At 45.8% G+C, this 15713-nt stretch overlaps 1 protein-coding gene across 1 annotated transcript in view; it reads right to left on the reverse strand.

Moving 5' to 3' along the window:
• SDK1 (sidekick cell adhesion molecule 1) overlaps positions 1–15713 on the reverse strand; it is a 729776-nt gene that overhangs the window by 450460 nt on the left and 263603 nt on the right. The window lies entirely within an intron of this gene.

A 15713-nucleotide genomic window follows, 5' to 3' on the forward strand; every position in this document is an offset into this window, starting at 1 on the left:
CCGTGAGTCTCAATCCAGCTTTCACCTCACACACAGGCTGCATCTCACGGTGACATTCAGGGGCTATCACGCCGGAAACCCGTGTGTATTCACACAGAGGAACAGCTCGCAGCGACTGTGACGAACCCATTACTGCCATACACACCCCACGACGCCACGGATGGACCTCACAGACACACGTGCAGCGAGAGAAGCCAGTCGGGAAAGGATGACAGCACGCTTCCATGCAGAAGTTCATAAAGTTCAAGCCCAGGCAGAGCTGGTCTGCGGTGCTGGGGGTGAGCAGAGGTAAGGTGCCTCTGGGGGAGGGGTGCGGGGGGGCGGGCGCAGCGGGGCAGCAGTGGCAAGCACGCCCAGGCGTGGGGACACAGGGGCCCACTGTGAGGACTCAGAAAGGACACAGGGGCGCCCACTGTGAGGACTCGGAAAGTCATTCTGTCTGACTTGTGCAATCTTTGTATGATGCTTCATTAATTTGGGAAAAAAAACCCTCAGGAGACTTGCTTCCAGTGCTAGCTCCTGACTCTCTGTGATCCGGATCGGGACACGTGGATTTTTGTGTCTTCATCAGTAAAACACGTAGAATGGACGACCTCTCATTTTTCTAACAGAAGCCCTGGGGCACAGCCGCACAGTCTGTCCTTCAGGCCTCCTACCGCCTTGATTCAGGGACGCACACCCGGCACATTCTGCCATAACTCTTGAACTAGAAGAAGCCCCTTCGGCCTCGGGGGGCCTTTCATGCTCCTTCCCCATCCTGGGTACTCCCATCAGCCTCCTGCAAGCTGATGAATTCCCATCCTCCAGGTTCACAGAGCTCCTCCCACCCACATGCCCGAACAAACCCTGACTTAAACTCAGCAGATTCCCCTGCCCTGTATTAATCACGTCAGAGTTCTGAGACCAATGCCAGGAAAAAAGTATAAATATTTGCTCAATGAATAAATATAATAACAATGCAAATAACAGCAACAGCTAGGCTTGACTTAGTGTCCACTGTGCTGGAGACTGCTCCAAGTGGTTTATATATGTTACCTGATTTAATCCTCACAGAAGCCCTCTAAAATAGACATCGTCATTATACCCACTTTAAAAATGTGTAAAGAGAGGCAGAGGGAAACTGATTTGTTCACGGCCACCGAGATGGTATGTGGCAAAATGATGATTTAAACCCCAGGCAATCTGTTCCAGGGGCTTCCAAGATGGCACCAGTGGTAACGAAACCAGCATGCCGATGCCGGGGACGCAAGAGGCATAGGTTTGCTCTCTGAGTCAGGAAGATCCCCTGGAGGAGGGCATGGCAGCCGTCCTCCCCAGTGTTCTTGTCTGGAGAGTCTCTGGCAGGCTACAGTCCACGGGGTCGCAAAGAATCAGACACGCATGAAATCTGTTCCAGAATCCAGCTACTCTGTATATCATAACTCTAAATATCTCAGATTTCTCAATAGAGAAACCTTCTCAAGAATCCCTACCATAACTTCAAATATTTGATAAATTTGTAGAATTACAAAACTGAACTTTTAAATTACTGTATGTTTCCAATAAAGCATCAGTTCAGTTCAGTTACTCAGTCGTGTCCAACTCTTTGCAACCCCATGAATTGCAGCACACCAGGCCTCCCTGTCCATCACCAACTCCCGGAGTTCACTCAGACTCACGTCCATTGAGTCAGTGATACCATCCAGCCATCTCATCCTCTGTCGTCCCCTTCTCCTCCTGCCCCCAGTTGCTCCCAGCATCAGAGTCTTTTCCAGTGAGTCAAGTCTTTATTTGAGGTGGCCAAAGTACTGGAGTTTCAGCTTTAGCATCAGTCCTTCCAAAGAACACCCAGGACTGATCTTCTTTACACTGGACTGGTTGGATCTCTTTGCAGTCCAAGGGACTCTCAAGAGTACATGGAACAACAGACTGGTTCCAAATAGGAAACGGAGTACGTCAAGGCTGTATATTGTCACCCTGCTTATTTAACTTCTATGCAGAGTACATCATGAGAAACGCTGGGCTGGAAGAAGCACAAGCTGGAATCAAGATTGCCAGGAGAAATATCAATAACTTCAGATATGCAGAAGACATCACCTTTATGGCAGAAAGTGAAGAAGAACTAAAAAGCCTCTTGATGAAAGTGAAAGAGGAGAGTGAAAAAGTTGGCTTAAAGCTCAACATTCAGGAAACAAAGATCATGGCATCTGGTCCCATCACCTCACGGGAAATAGATGGGGAAACAGTGGGAACAGTGTCAGACAAAGCATAATAAATATCAAATAGCACATCAACAGTGCTAAAACTGAGAGTATATGTGTACATTAAATTGTGTAAGTTTAGCCATCTTCTTCTGTACTAAGTATATAAATTTAAATACACAGAGTTTATTTTGCCATTGTGCCGACCACTGTACCCCATAACTGGTATATTGGTAATACAATACTACCAGTTTCTTACTAGTATTGATTCAAATAAATAAATGCTAAATTGCATCAGTGAGACAGTGAGATGCCAGGCAGGAGCTAACAGTTGAAAGGTCAGTAGTTTTCAAATACTCAGACAACACGTGCAAAGGCTGTGTGGCGGCCGCAGGCGCGGCAGGCGCCGCGAGAAAGCACAGAGAGTGGCTAAACGACTAACGCTTTTTCACAAATATGCCTGTACTATTTACAAACCGGGTTGGATACTGTGATCTAGTAGAAAAAAAGTTTTTGAAAAGAATAGTTTCAAACAGCTGGGAAGCGGGAACCTTGTGATCTAAATGCCTACAATTACAGTTAGCACAGACTCTAACATTTATTGTAGGAAGAAGGGTAGTAACTATGTCAATGTTATGGAAAACTGAATGTCTAATTTTAAATTATTAATTACAACAAGTATTTTAACACAGGTTAGCTGATGTGCAGAATAACACAGTTAATCTTTCTGAACCTAGAACTATTTAGCACTGAAGTATAGAGAGTAGATCGTGAAGTTAAGAGGGTTTAAAGGTAACAAAACATAAAAGCTCTGGGAAGAGAAAGAGAAGCGGAAGGGTTAGTATTCAGGTCTGCTCAGATCCCTACAAAAGTCTGTGATCTTTATATACTTTAAATGGAGCAGAAAGAGTCTGAAAAGATCCATAAAAACAAACGTGATTGAGTTACTTGAGATAAGATTATCAGACTGACCTGGGGAAATGTCAGGGCTCTGCCTGGTGCTGGGGGGGTGGGTGTGTGTGGGTGTGTGTGTGTGTGTGTGGGTGTGTGTGTGTGTGGGTGTGGGTGTGGGTGTGTGTGTGGGTGTGTGTGTGTGGGTGTGTGTGTGGGTGTGGGTGTGTTCCCAGGTAATGACTAACAGATCTCTCCTCCTTCAGGAAGAATGAGCAGAAATTAAGTAGCTTCTGTATTCATTCAATGAACATTCATAGAATCCTCAGTGAATTACTAAGAAAAACTGTGATATTTCCATTTTCACATACGATGAAACAGAATACAAATCACTGAGGAGAGAGCGAGCCTCATCTGCCTGGATAATACACATTTAAGGTCCATCCAGAGGGAAGGAACGGACATAATGCTCTCTCAAGACAGCATCTTGGTCTTATGATGTAGAAGTCATTTCCCTAAATGGACCTTAAAGGTTTTCTGATAAAATGTAAACGGATTTACCTTTACCTATCCAATACGAAGACCATCTTCTGTTCATCTAGAAGGGAACCGTGACCATGTGCCCCCGTAGGAGTCATTTCCATGGGGAAGCCAGAGGCTGAGATGCTCTGAAGGGGAGCCATGTCCTGTAGTTCCAGGTAGCCTCCCGTGTGGAAGGGGGCCTCGGCGTGGGTTTAATTATCTGCTTCCCGTGGAATATGGAGGATCTAGTACCAGACACTTTCAAGGCAGAATGGATGGGAATCAGCTGTCAGGGGCTAAGAAAGTCAGACTTCAGGTGATTCTTGCAACGCTGCCCATGAGAGGATTTCAGCCACGACCACCACTAATTGTAACCTGTTCGGTAACTTCCCTTCTTCTCCGTTTTAAAGTGATAATGGGTAAAGAAATAATAATAATCACCTTCCACTTAGTGGAGGAATCAACCTGCCACAAACAAGGGGGTTCTGAAGCAGAGGAGCCCCCTGCGCTCTGTGATGGAGAAAGTATGGAGTGGTGGTAATCAGCCCTGCCAGTCAGGTGGGAGTGCAGTGGGAAGATTAGGAATCTCAGTGTGAGGGAGCAGTCAGCTGGAGCAGGACCTGGCATTACTGAACTCGGCTTTCTCGACAGCTGAATTTCCCACGGCGACTAATCTTTTGCTTTAAACCACTAATCTTCCTTTCAAAACTTCTTTTATATCAAATTCAAACATTTTCACGCCCCAAGCTTATGAATTTACCACTAACGGAAAGTTTTATTTTTCAAACCCAGCGAGAAACATAAGCACAGGGCGTAATGCATCATTTGTGAACAGCTACTCAGAAAAATATGGATGGAAGACTCTTTCCCATAAATACAGTCATTCAGATTTCAGCTGCCCGCAGGTCACTACATACACCTATCGAAGCCAGTAATTTAATCTCACACCACGTTGTGCTTTTTTCATAATAGTAGTATTAATCTTTTTAAAACAACTGTTGTGCATTTTAAATGTATTTCTAAGGTAAACTTTAAGTATATGATTAGATACGGTCTCCTACAGTTAAATCTGCAAATATGGAAAGGTCACGCAACAATGTAGAAAGATGATCCTATAAGATAACTGTCTCAGGAAAAAGTCCTCTATGTGTTTTAAGACTAGCTGTTTCAACCTGCACTTTCTGTGACCATCTAGTGCTAAGCTTAGATGAAGAAGGGAAGGAGCACAGAGAGAAGAAAGACGAAGAGACACTGGCTCTGCCATCCCAGCTAACTCTCGGGCCTCTTACTTCTACCTTATCAGAAAGAAACATTCTCCAGTGACAGACTTTCAAATCTAGTAGGGTAGACCATCACATTCTGTGGCTAAAACAGTTAGCCAGCTTCTCTGCATGCCACTTCACATGTTTCTACCTCTGCCTTGTACAATGAATGAATATCACAAACTTCAGGGTGAAAGGTAGCTTCAACTGAACAAGTATCGACAGATCTGGTTTCAAACATGATAAGCCGAACCTATCGGGATGGCCACGAGACACAGGAATCGGGTGTTCTCACACTGCCACTCTCTCCTAAGTGCTTCTGACGGGGCAGGACTGGAGGTTGAACTGTAAGCCAGGCTTCCTCCCCCCAACCCCGCACAGCAGCATCTCGGATCCACAGCCGCCAGACCCTCACCCCTTCCCGGTCTGGGCAGAGCTTTGCACAGAAGGGGCTCCTGGCCCACGCCACACCTCATCATCACCTCACCACTCCTCAGCTGCTGAGCGGCTCCTGGCTGCCCAACGACACAGCTCATCCCTGCCCTGAGGAGTCATGGGCCGGAGAGCAAGAGGCTGGTCAGCACGCCAAGGGCGACAGAGGAGGTAAGCCACAACCACGAGCTGGGGCCCGAGACGGCCCGCAGTGCGGTTCAGGGCCGCAGACCCTCCCTGGCTGAGGGGTCCAGCGTCCAGAGCAACCTGAGAGACCCAGACTCCTCAGGGGCTGAGGTCCATGGCCGGACGGAACCAAGAGGCTCCAGAGCAACATGACAGACCCAGACTCCTCAGGGGCTGAGGTCCATGGCCGGACGGAACCAAGAGGCTCCAGAGCAACATGACAGACCCGGACTCCTCAGGGGCTGAGGTCCATGGCCGGACGGAACCAAGAGGCTTGGGTCCAGCTCACTGCGCTGCTCCAGCTACACGGTGGCCCCCAAAGGCTTCTGGAGGCTTGTTAGAGAACTGTCTCATCCTTTATGACAAATGAGAATCGTTCTGGTATGGCACGCCCCCATCCTGGCTATGGGAACTTACATGAGCCGTTTGTCTGTACGTCTGGGCCTGGGACCCAGCTCTGAAAGGTGGGCAGGGTGCCGTCCTCGTGCCCCTGGAGAGGCCCCTGAGGATGAAGAGGACAGGCCTGGGGGGTAGCAGTGGTTGCTAAGCTTGGCTGGGGACAGGGCTTGGGAACCAGCGGCCGGGACAGCTGAGCGCACTACGAGGAGGAGGCCAGGGCCGGCTGCTGACTGTCCTCCGGGAGCGCTGAAATCAGCAGGAGAAAGCGGATCAAACGGTCACCGCGTACACCTCGATTTCAAGGTAGAGTCATCACTTTCTGTTCAAAAGTTCGTCTAGAAAGAGCGCGGCGGTGTTCCGATGGAGTCCGGAACTGTGTGTGCGCAATCAGGAAAGCAGAAGGGGCTCCGGGACTTCCATTAAGCAGTGCTGTGAGCAGCTCGCTGGCGCATTCAGTCAGGGGGAAGTCAAACGGATTCTCTGTTTTCTCTAAAATCAATGCGAATTAACAGCATATTTAAGGGGACTCATGGGGTAAAACTACCCTTCCAATGTCTTCCCCTAAGAAGCCATTCAAGCTTTCACTGAGATTAATCTACAGTGAAGTTGATGGTAAAACACAAATGGCTGTATTTATGTACTGGTTTGATCCTGCACTGTGCTAATCTATTTCAGCATATAAATTAATAATAAGAGGCAGTGGGATAAAAACAATTTCCCTATTTCTCTAAACTGCAATAAGCTTCCAGCTCTCCAGTATTTTATTTCAAAGTAGAGTTGTACTAAATTCTCATTTCTACGGTCTGCGGTATAAAAGTATGACCAACCAAAGTAAGAGGACGGTTATCAGAAATAACCAACATTTTTCTTGGACATGGTATAATATTTCTTTCCAATATTTTTTCAAATAATCCTAAAACTCCAAATCAAAGGCCAAAAGGTCCAAGAAAAGAAACTCAGGTGCGATTTATCTTTCTCTGATTAATGCAGACTGGTGAGTACCTATCACAAGTGAACTGACGTAAAACTGGGACTCGGAAGAGACCTAAATGGTGAAGGTTTAATTTTAGACCAAGAAAATTACATGGGAAAAGAACTTCTTAAGAATATCTAAATACAAGTAGACAATGCCTATTGATTTCAGCAAAGTCATAAACAGTAAGGGGTTCTCAAAGAGAAGTACTTGTATTCATACATCATAGCTGCTTAGAGCAAGGACTCAGGAGGCAGACCACCACAGTTCAAATCCCACCAGCTCTGTGAGCTTGGGTAACTCAACTTCCTACTCTGGAGTTTCCTAGTCAGCAAAATAATGAGATTCTTTCAAAATGTAACTTGAGACAAATGCACTGTTAAGGTAATGAATATGAAAGCCACAGAGTGGCAGAAAGTGTTCTGCTTACATGTACCTTAAAAAGGCCTGAAGTCAGATTATAGGTGCATGCCTACTACTCAATGATAACACAAAGCAAGTGTAAATAAAATGAGCGAAAGTCTTGAACACACACTTCACAGAGGAAGAAATACCAAGAGCTAACAAGCACTCAGGAAGGTGCTTAATACCATCTGAAATTAGGGACGATAATGGCTAAATTGTAAAAGACAGACATCACTAAATGTGGGCAAATACATGTTGCAACTATAACATCCTCCTCAATGGCTGGTGAGAGTGTAAAAATAGTACAGCCATCTGAGAAAAAGATCTGGCAATTTCTTACCAAATTAAACACCTATTCAATGAACCAGAAATTTCAGGCCTATATATTTCTTTGAGAGAAAAGAATGTCCACACACATAATTTTACATGAATAGTCACAGTGGCGTGAATTATAACACCCTAAATTGAAAACAACAGAGATGACATTGATATAAATGAAGAAATCAATAACTCAACACAAGGGAGGAATTTCACAGACATCATGCTGGGTGAAAGAAAAATTGTCCATACTGTATGATTCCCTTCATATGAAATTTAAACACAGGCAAACCTAATCCATGTGAAAAGAAATCAGAAAAATGGTTGCAGACAGTGATAGCGATTGACTGGAATGGACATGGAGAAATGTGATTGAGTGACAGAAGTGTTCTATTTCCAGACTAAGGTGGTGGCTGCATGAATTTATACATTTGCCAAAACTCACTGAATTGTACACTTACTATCTGTGAATCTCACTATTTACAAATCTTACCTCAATCAAAAGTCCTTAAGGCAGACATCTAGCCGTTGCCTCAGAAACAGAGACACTCCTTTCTCAGCCACTGCTCCAGCTGCTTCAGATCGATAGCTCGTGTCTGCTCACCTGGTAACTGGTATTTCAAGGCTCTCTCTTCCCCACCATTATGCTAACAAGACTGCCCATACAGTTCTGGCTTAGAACTATCCTCTCTTGCCATGGATACAAACTCTACTAAAGCGGGAACTGGTACTTTTCATGGTTATTATCTCTAAACATAAGTGCATGGGAGGGGGGTTCATGTTTGGGAACGCATGTAAGAATTAAAGATTTAAAAAAATAAATAAATAAAAAATAAACATAAGCGCAATTTTCTTAACAGTCAATACATTTAAGCTGATAGGCGCAATGTAGGAAACATAAGAGATGCGGGCTCAATGTTTGGGTCGGAAGATCCCCTGGAGAAGAAAACGGCAAGCCGCCCCAGTATTCCTGCCTGGAGAAACCCATGGACAGAGGAGCCTGGCGGGCTACAGGTCACAAAGAGACCCGATGGAGAGCACCGCACACACAAAAATGCTCAACAGCAGTCATTACAAAAATCAAAATCAAAATCATGTTGAGATAACCTATCCCAACCACCATCACGACGGCTTTTACAAAGAAGGCAAATAAGAACAAGTGTTGGCAAGGACATGGAGAAACTGTAACCCTCATACATTGCTGATGGGACCATAAAGTGGAAACAGTCTATCAGTCCCTCAGAGCATCAAACATAGAATTAGCACGTGACCAAGAAGTTCCACTCCTAGGTACATGTCTACGAGAAATGAAAACACGTGTCCACATAAAAACTCACGCATGCATACTCACGGCAGCACTCATCATAACAGCCGAAAGGCGGCCACACCACGAGTGTCTTTCAAGAGATGACGGATAAACAATATGTGGGTGGATACACAACATAATATTATTCAGCAGTAAAACGAAAAACAGATGAACCTTTAAATCACCGTGCTGAGAGTGGTTATCACAAAGAATCATGCGGTTTATGAGTGCATCAATATGAATGCCCAGAATGAGGCCAATCTATAGACAAAGCAGATCAGAGGCCACCTGGGGAAAGGCAAGCAGAGCAGGAAGAGGGGAGAGGACAGCAAGAGACTGCCAGCAGGGACAGGGTTTATCTGGGAGGCTCAAAAGTTAGTGTGTAGTGACGGCTGGACAACCCTGTAAACACAGGAAGAACTTTGAATTTATACTTCAAACGGGTGGATTTCATGACCTTAAACTATCTCAGTAACGCTGTTAAAGTAGCCTGTTTAGGAAATGACAATAGCAGCTAGTGCGCTAAGCATGCTAAGTACTATTATGTTCGCGGCTTTACAGATGAGGAACCTGAGGCATGCAGGGTCAAGGATGTGCCCGTGGCTCACAGTGGCAGAGCTGGACCAGGGAACCTCATGCAAACTTTGAGAACCTGCTCGGCCTTGTGTCCTCTTGAAAAGAACCAGTTTCTGTCTGTGGGCGTCAGCAGCGGTCAGTGAGCAGGAGGAAGGGGCGGGAGACTGGAGGGGCACGGGAGAGGGCATGGGAGAGGGCATGGGAGAAGGCTGGGAGGACAGTCGGCTTGAGTCCAGACATACATGCTGGAAGGTTAAAAGCATCTCCCCTGGGGGCTGGTGGCCCTCTTTTGGACCAGATCTTGGGCAAGGCTGATGGATTTAATTTGAGAATAAGAAGGAAAACCATGATGAGAAAGTCTTCAAGTCTTCTTCAATAATAATAATAATCATGTTCTAAACGAGCAGAATTATATAAAAATGAGCTGAGTACCTTCTGAGCCTCTAAGGTCCCTGAGTAAATAAAGCAAGGTTGAAGGAAAGGGGCAACTGACTCACGATCATTGCCCACTGGGAGCACGTGCTGTTCCTGACCTTTGGGGCAAAAGAAGGGAGGGACAGCCTGGTGGGGACGGTCTACACTGTCCCCATGTCCTCCACACCTGACAGGGAGGCCCAAGGCGGCAGCTGCCGGGGAGAAACAACTGAAGGCAAGTGCCTCTTTCAAAAGCCCTGAGGTGCTGAGAACAAAGCATTACTACACAGGTATCAAGACATAAGCCTTAAGACGGGTAAGACTTCTCAAATTAGTGCCTAGACCCCAGCCTGCCGTCACAGATGCTGAGTCAGCTGAACCACGCTCCCCACAGAGACCGAGGCAGGCCCAGGCAGGCCCAGCGGCAGCGCTGCCTTCCAACAGCGTCTCAGGGGGAGTCCTCGCTCCCCTGGCACCTGGGGCAACAGACGCGAGGTCACTCAGCCCCACTGGCCACTTTCCACCTTCATCCCAAGGATACAGACAAGCAATGAGGTAGAGCCCTGGCACCAAACCGGCTGGCGTTTCAGAAGGATACAGTGAACATGCCCCCAAACAGCCAGGTACGACAAGTAAGAGGTGGCGATCCAAGCTGCATCTTGAGTCGCAGCGTGGCCAAGCTCTTTTTTGTCTAAAGCAGTGACGTTCACCCACACAGGGAGCCCACAAGCTCCCCCAGTCTGCTGGCACAACACAAAGGCAGGGAAAGGAAAGTCTGGTAGCAGTACAGAAAGGAAAGAGAATACCAAGACAAGTAAACGGAGGATAGAAGCTAGCTGGAGAGAAAATAAATAAGCTTCACTGGACAGAATTCATCAGCAGCAACACACAAACAGCATCACTAAAATGTCACAAGGATGACCAGGAGGCAGAGAGACAGAAAGGGCAGTGAGTGGAGCTACAATTATCTGGGCTATTAAAAGACTGAAAATGGAAGGGAGGCAGTTCCTCAGATTTGCAAAGCTTGAACCTTGGACTGCTCCTCCTCATTTTGCAAGGATTCTGTTATTCTTGAATGTTTGCATGTAAGGGAGAGAGGGGAGGGATGGCAATTATATTTAAAATGGCATGTAATTTTTTCACGACAGATAGCTGACATTTTACAGTAAGACATCATTTTGATTTCAGACTGTTGGGTGATTCTTATAATGACTTGAGGAGCTCTAAGGAAATAAAGTATCAGCAGGTGGCCAGTCAAATACTAAGAAATTCCTCACTCCACAGGCAGTAATCAGGTCAAAATACTTCCCCCATTACTACCAAAAATAGAGCCAATAGTGATACACAGACCTTCCCAGCTTCAAAACCATAATTTCCACAAATGGTAAAAACACATTCATTCGTTTCTGTATGAAACCATCAATAGACTCGTTGGAATCTGTGTCAGGGCTTCTAAGAAAAATAGCTTTGGGGAGAAAGTCTATTTAAATCATTGCCTCTCCAACTTTGAACCCCAAATTTGATACCAAATCCGATCCTGATATGCCTACAAAAGTTGGAGACTCACCCACTCAAAGGTTTACATTTTAAAAATGAACTTCCTGTTTCAAGGTTTTGTTTTTTTTTTAACTAACAGATGTACACCACAGCGTGCCCACGTCTGGGCGCATATGCAGTCACACACACATGCCTACCCACCCCAGAGGGTCACGCAGGTTACAAGCAGCTCCCAGCAGCTGTGGCCTCATCACCGTCACTAACCCTTTCTTCACCCATCAGTGCACAGTAGGCGCCCTGAAAATTCTACCAAGAAATACACACCAAAAAGACATCTGGTGCATGTTCTTTCGAGGGAGGATGCGCCAGCCATTACTGTAGTTTGTTTCCCTGAATGTCAGGCTGAGCAGGCAGTGCAAAATACTTCTTTAATTTTATGACTTTCACAACGTGCCCAATGCCAAGGCCTCTGGGCAAACACATAAAGGACATCCAGAAAGGAATTAATAACAGGAAGGCCTCCCCTAGGTGGCCAGTGATCCTCCCCGTGTCAATCAGATGAAAGCACTGAATTAACAGCCAGGTCCTGCCATAGCCTGCAGGCCCAGAACAGTTTAAAAAGGGTCTGCTGGGAGGTTTCAAAAACTTAGGTACTGGCACTCAGTATTAGGATGCTGCAAAAGGAAAAGGGTAATCTTTACAGTAACTGCCATCTGAGAGAGAAAACCGTCAAGGATAAAGGTCAAGATTCTGAATTGCCTGTAAGTTGATCTGAGCTACCTTCCTCAAAATTTTACAACTCTAAAGTCAAAATGTTAAAATACAGAGATCTAATTAAAAAAAAAAAAAAGCAAATGTGATTAAAGAATGATTATAATACAACTATCTATGGTTCTTAACATTGGAAGCACATTAGACTCTCCTGGGGAGTTTTACAAAATGCTTATACCCAGGCCATACTCCAGAACAATGAAATCTGAATGTCTGGGAGCGGAGCTCAGGCATCAGTATTTTTCAAGCTTTCTTTATGATTTCACTGTGCAGCTGAAAATGAGAACCATTTAAAGTAACTGAAGGATATCACACACAGTTATCTGACGATAGCAATCTTGCCCAAAATATGTTTAGACTTTAAATTTTAATTAACAGAACTCTCTTGCATAAAGTAGGAGATTACTATGATTTAGTGATTTCAAGCTTATTGGTATTCACTTTTTAGAAGCTAAACAGAGTATTTTAAATTGTCAATTCACTTTTTCATTAAATTTGTTTGCTTCATTAGATTTCATTAAATTTGTTACATAATTTAAAAATAATAAATCTTCCCTGAGTTTGATTTTCCAGTTTACCCATAGCCTGCCTTCTCTGTTGTGTTTCATCTGTAAGCATTGCTCATTTACACTTCAATCCCAAGAAAAGCGAAGGAAACAGGAACAGGAAAGGAGGCTGAACATCTAAATTGATCCCTCCCCACCCCCCATGTTTTTTAAAGACTTCAAACCAGCCAGAATTCAAGAAAGACTATTTCTACTTCAAATCCACTAACATTCAAGTTTTACTCAGGGGGACCCATAACAGATGGAGGGAAAGCACCGGTGCCCTCCGCATCCTGGGAGCAGAGTCAGAAGCTGCCTGCTGTGAGCAGTCGCCCAGCTGTGCGACTCTCTGCACCCCATGCACAGCAACACTCCAGGCTTCCCTGCCCGTCACCACCTGCCAGCATTAGCCCAAGCTCACGTCCACTGCGTCGGTGATGCCACCCAACCATCTCATCCTCTGTCGCCCTCTTCTCTTTTCGCCCTCAGTCTTTCCCAGCATCAGGATCTCTTCCAATGAGCCGGCTGTTTGCATCAGGCGGCCAAGGTATCGGAGCTTCAGCTGAAGTGGTCAGCTTTAGTCTTGAATTTTATAAACCCACACATAGCTTATTTGCCCTCCATCCCATATTTATATTCACACCAACATGAAGACAAACCTTCCCTCCCCATCACTTTTGTGTATATCTGGCATGGCACCACAGGACTAGTCCAGGGAGCATGTACTTCTGGTTAAGCACAAAGACTGAGGGTGCGGACGATCCGAGGAGTCCATTTATCCAGAGCTTTTCGAATTGCTCAAATAGTATGCCTTATCCCTGGTGGGCTACAGTCGACGGCTGTAGGAAGAGCTAGATAGGACTGAAGCAACTTAGCACACATATGCCTTATTCAAGAGATTCTTAGGCAAATGATATCACATTGTCTTCCAAACACAGTAGTCACAGCAGCCAACATTGATAACACACATGAAAACCAGACAACGGTGCCCTGGCTGCGGGCATGGCCAGGAGGGGTCCAGACGCCGATGCCCCAGGGACGCACTCGCTGTGTGAGCAAGTCTGTTTATCCCATGTGTCTCTAGATCTGCAAAATGGGGCTAACAATTTCCAGCCTGCAGAGCTGTGAGAATTAAACGAGGTGATATCTGTACCACAGCTGTCAGTGAGTATCAATACAGAGTAACTCCTGACCTTCACATCCGATTCACTGTTCCCTGTCAGGAAACTAAAATCCCAAATGAAAAGGAAGCCTCTTCTGTAGTAAATGACAACTTCAAAATCATTTTTGACAAGCAGAAGTCATGTGAAAATAACTATGAAGAGAAAGGTGAGCAAATGAAATGCACGCTGTGATTCTTTTATTGCTTCGGTTTGGATCATCCAAAATAGTGATCCAAGGAGCTGTAGTTTTTTCTCAAGTTCCTCTCATCTAATAAATTACTTCATTCTAGAACGCAGCAAGAAGAAACTAAATCAACCCAATACAGATGTCGATCAAACCTGATCAATTTTAAATGAATACTTCAATCAGTGAGGTGTCCAAAGGGTTTCACTAAACCTCTCTCAACGTCTCTCTCACACTTAACGTTAAGCCACAACCTCAAGGATTTCCACCACCACAATGGAGAACCCAGGAGCACGTGTTCAACCCAAGCCACTGGAGAAAAACGCAGCACGTCGTGTCAGGGGCCTTTTACAAGTGAAGTTTCTAGGCCAGAGCTTTGACTGCTTGTATATTCTTTTGTTTATATTAACCTGCTATAAAATGGAAAACAATTCAATATAGAATTCACTCATTAGTGTATAACAGAAATAACGCTTTAACTGAAATCTACTAAATATCTGCAGACTAAAGATAAATACTGCTGGAATTATGATATTATTAATCTAATGTGATAAATCCCATGGCTGGACTTCTAAGCTGCTCCTTACCTAAAAAATAGGTACACTTGACTTTAAGGAACATTGTATTTGGCCAGCATATCAGACTGCAACAAGACACTTCATCTCTCTACAGATCAGCTTCCTTATCCATGAGGAAAGACTCTTGGATTCCCAAAGATTGACCTAAGATTCCTTTAAATGTTGAAGATCTCTTGTACCTTTGAAATAAGATTCAATTTACAAAGAATTGATTTACCCACAGCTCTTCAAGAGCAATTCTATATTGGCATAGACATAAGTTTATTGGATCAATGAAGCATCCAACACATTTTTATTGAACACTTAGTACATGGAAAGCACTGCGCCGGCTGCAGAGAATACTGAGGAGGAGACCGGGACTCCGCTCCAGGGGAGCTCGTGCCTAACCCAGACGTGGAGGTCTGACGTGCCCCCCTGAGAAGCAAGGGCTCCACCCAAGGAAGGCCAGGGGGAAATGCGACGGTCACTTTCGTGTGCCAGCCTCCTGGGTCAAAGGCCGCCCAGACGGCTAAACTGTGAGGGTCTTTAGGGAGGAAGTGAGCGTTTGAATCAGTAGACTGAGTAAGCACGGCCCTTCTCACAGTGGGTGAGGACCACCCAGTCCATGGAGCCTGAACAGAACCAACGGCCCCTCTCACTGTTTGTGAGGACCATCCAGTCCACGGGGGCCTGAACAGGACCTACGGCCCTTCTCACTGTTTGTGAGGACCATCCAGTCCACGGGGGCCTGAACAGGACCTATGGCCCTTCTCACTGTTTGTGAGGACCATCCAGTCCACGGGGGCCTGAACAGAACCTACAGCCCTTCTCACAGTGGGTGAGGACCATCCAGTCCACGGGGGCCTGAACAGAACCTACGGCCCTTCTCACGGTGGGTGAGGACCGTCCCGTCCATGGGGCCTGAACAGAACCAGAGGGAAGAGGAGTGCCGGACTCACTCTCCCTCTGCCGACTGCTGAGCCGGACACAGACTGGAACCCACAGCACCAGCCCTCAGGCTTTCAGGCTGCTCCACCAGCCTTCCCGGGCTTCCAGCCTGCAGGTGGCGGGTGTGGGATGTCCCAGCCGCCATCCACAGATCTCGCTCTCTCCTGTTGCCCCCCACTGGTTC

This window comes from Ovis aries, chromosome 24 (genome assembly GCF_016772045.2).
Source record: "Ovis aries strain OAR_USU_Benz2616 breed Rambouillet chromosome 24, ARS-UI_Ramb_v3.0, whole genome shotgun sequence".
Taxonomy (NCBI): domain Eukaryota; kingdom Metazoa; phylum Chordata; class Mammalia; order Artiodactyla; family Bovidae; genus Ovis; species Ovis aries.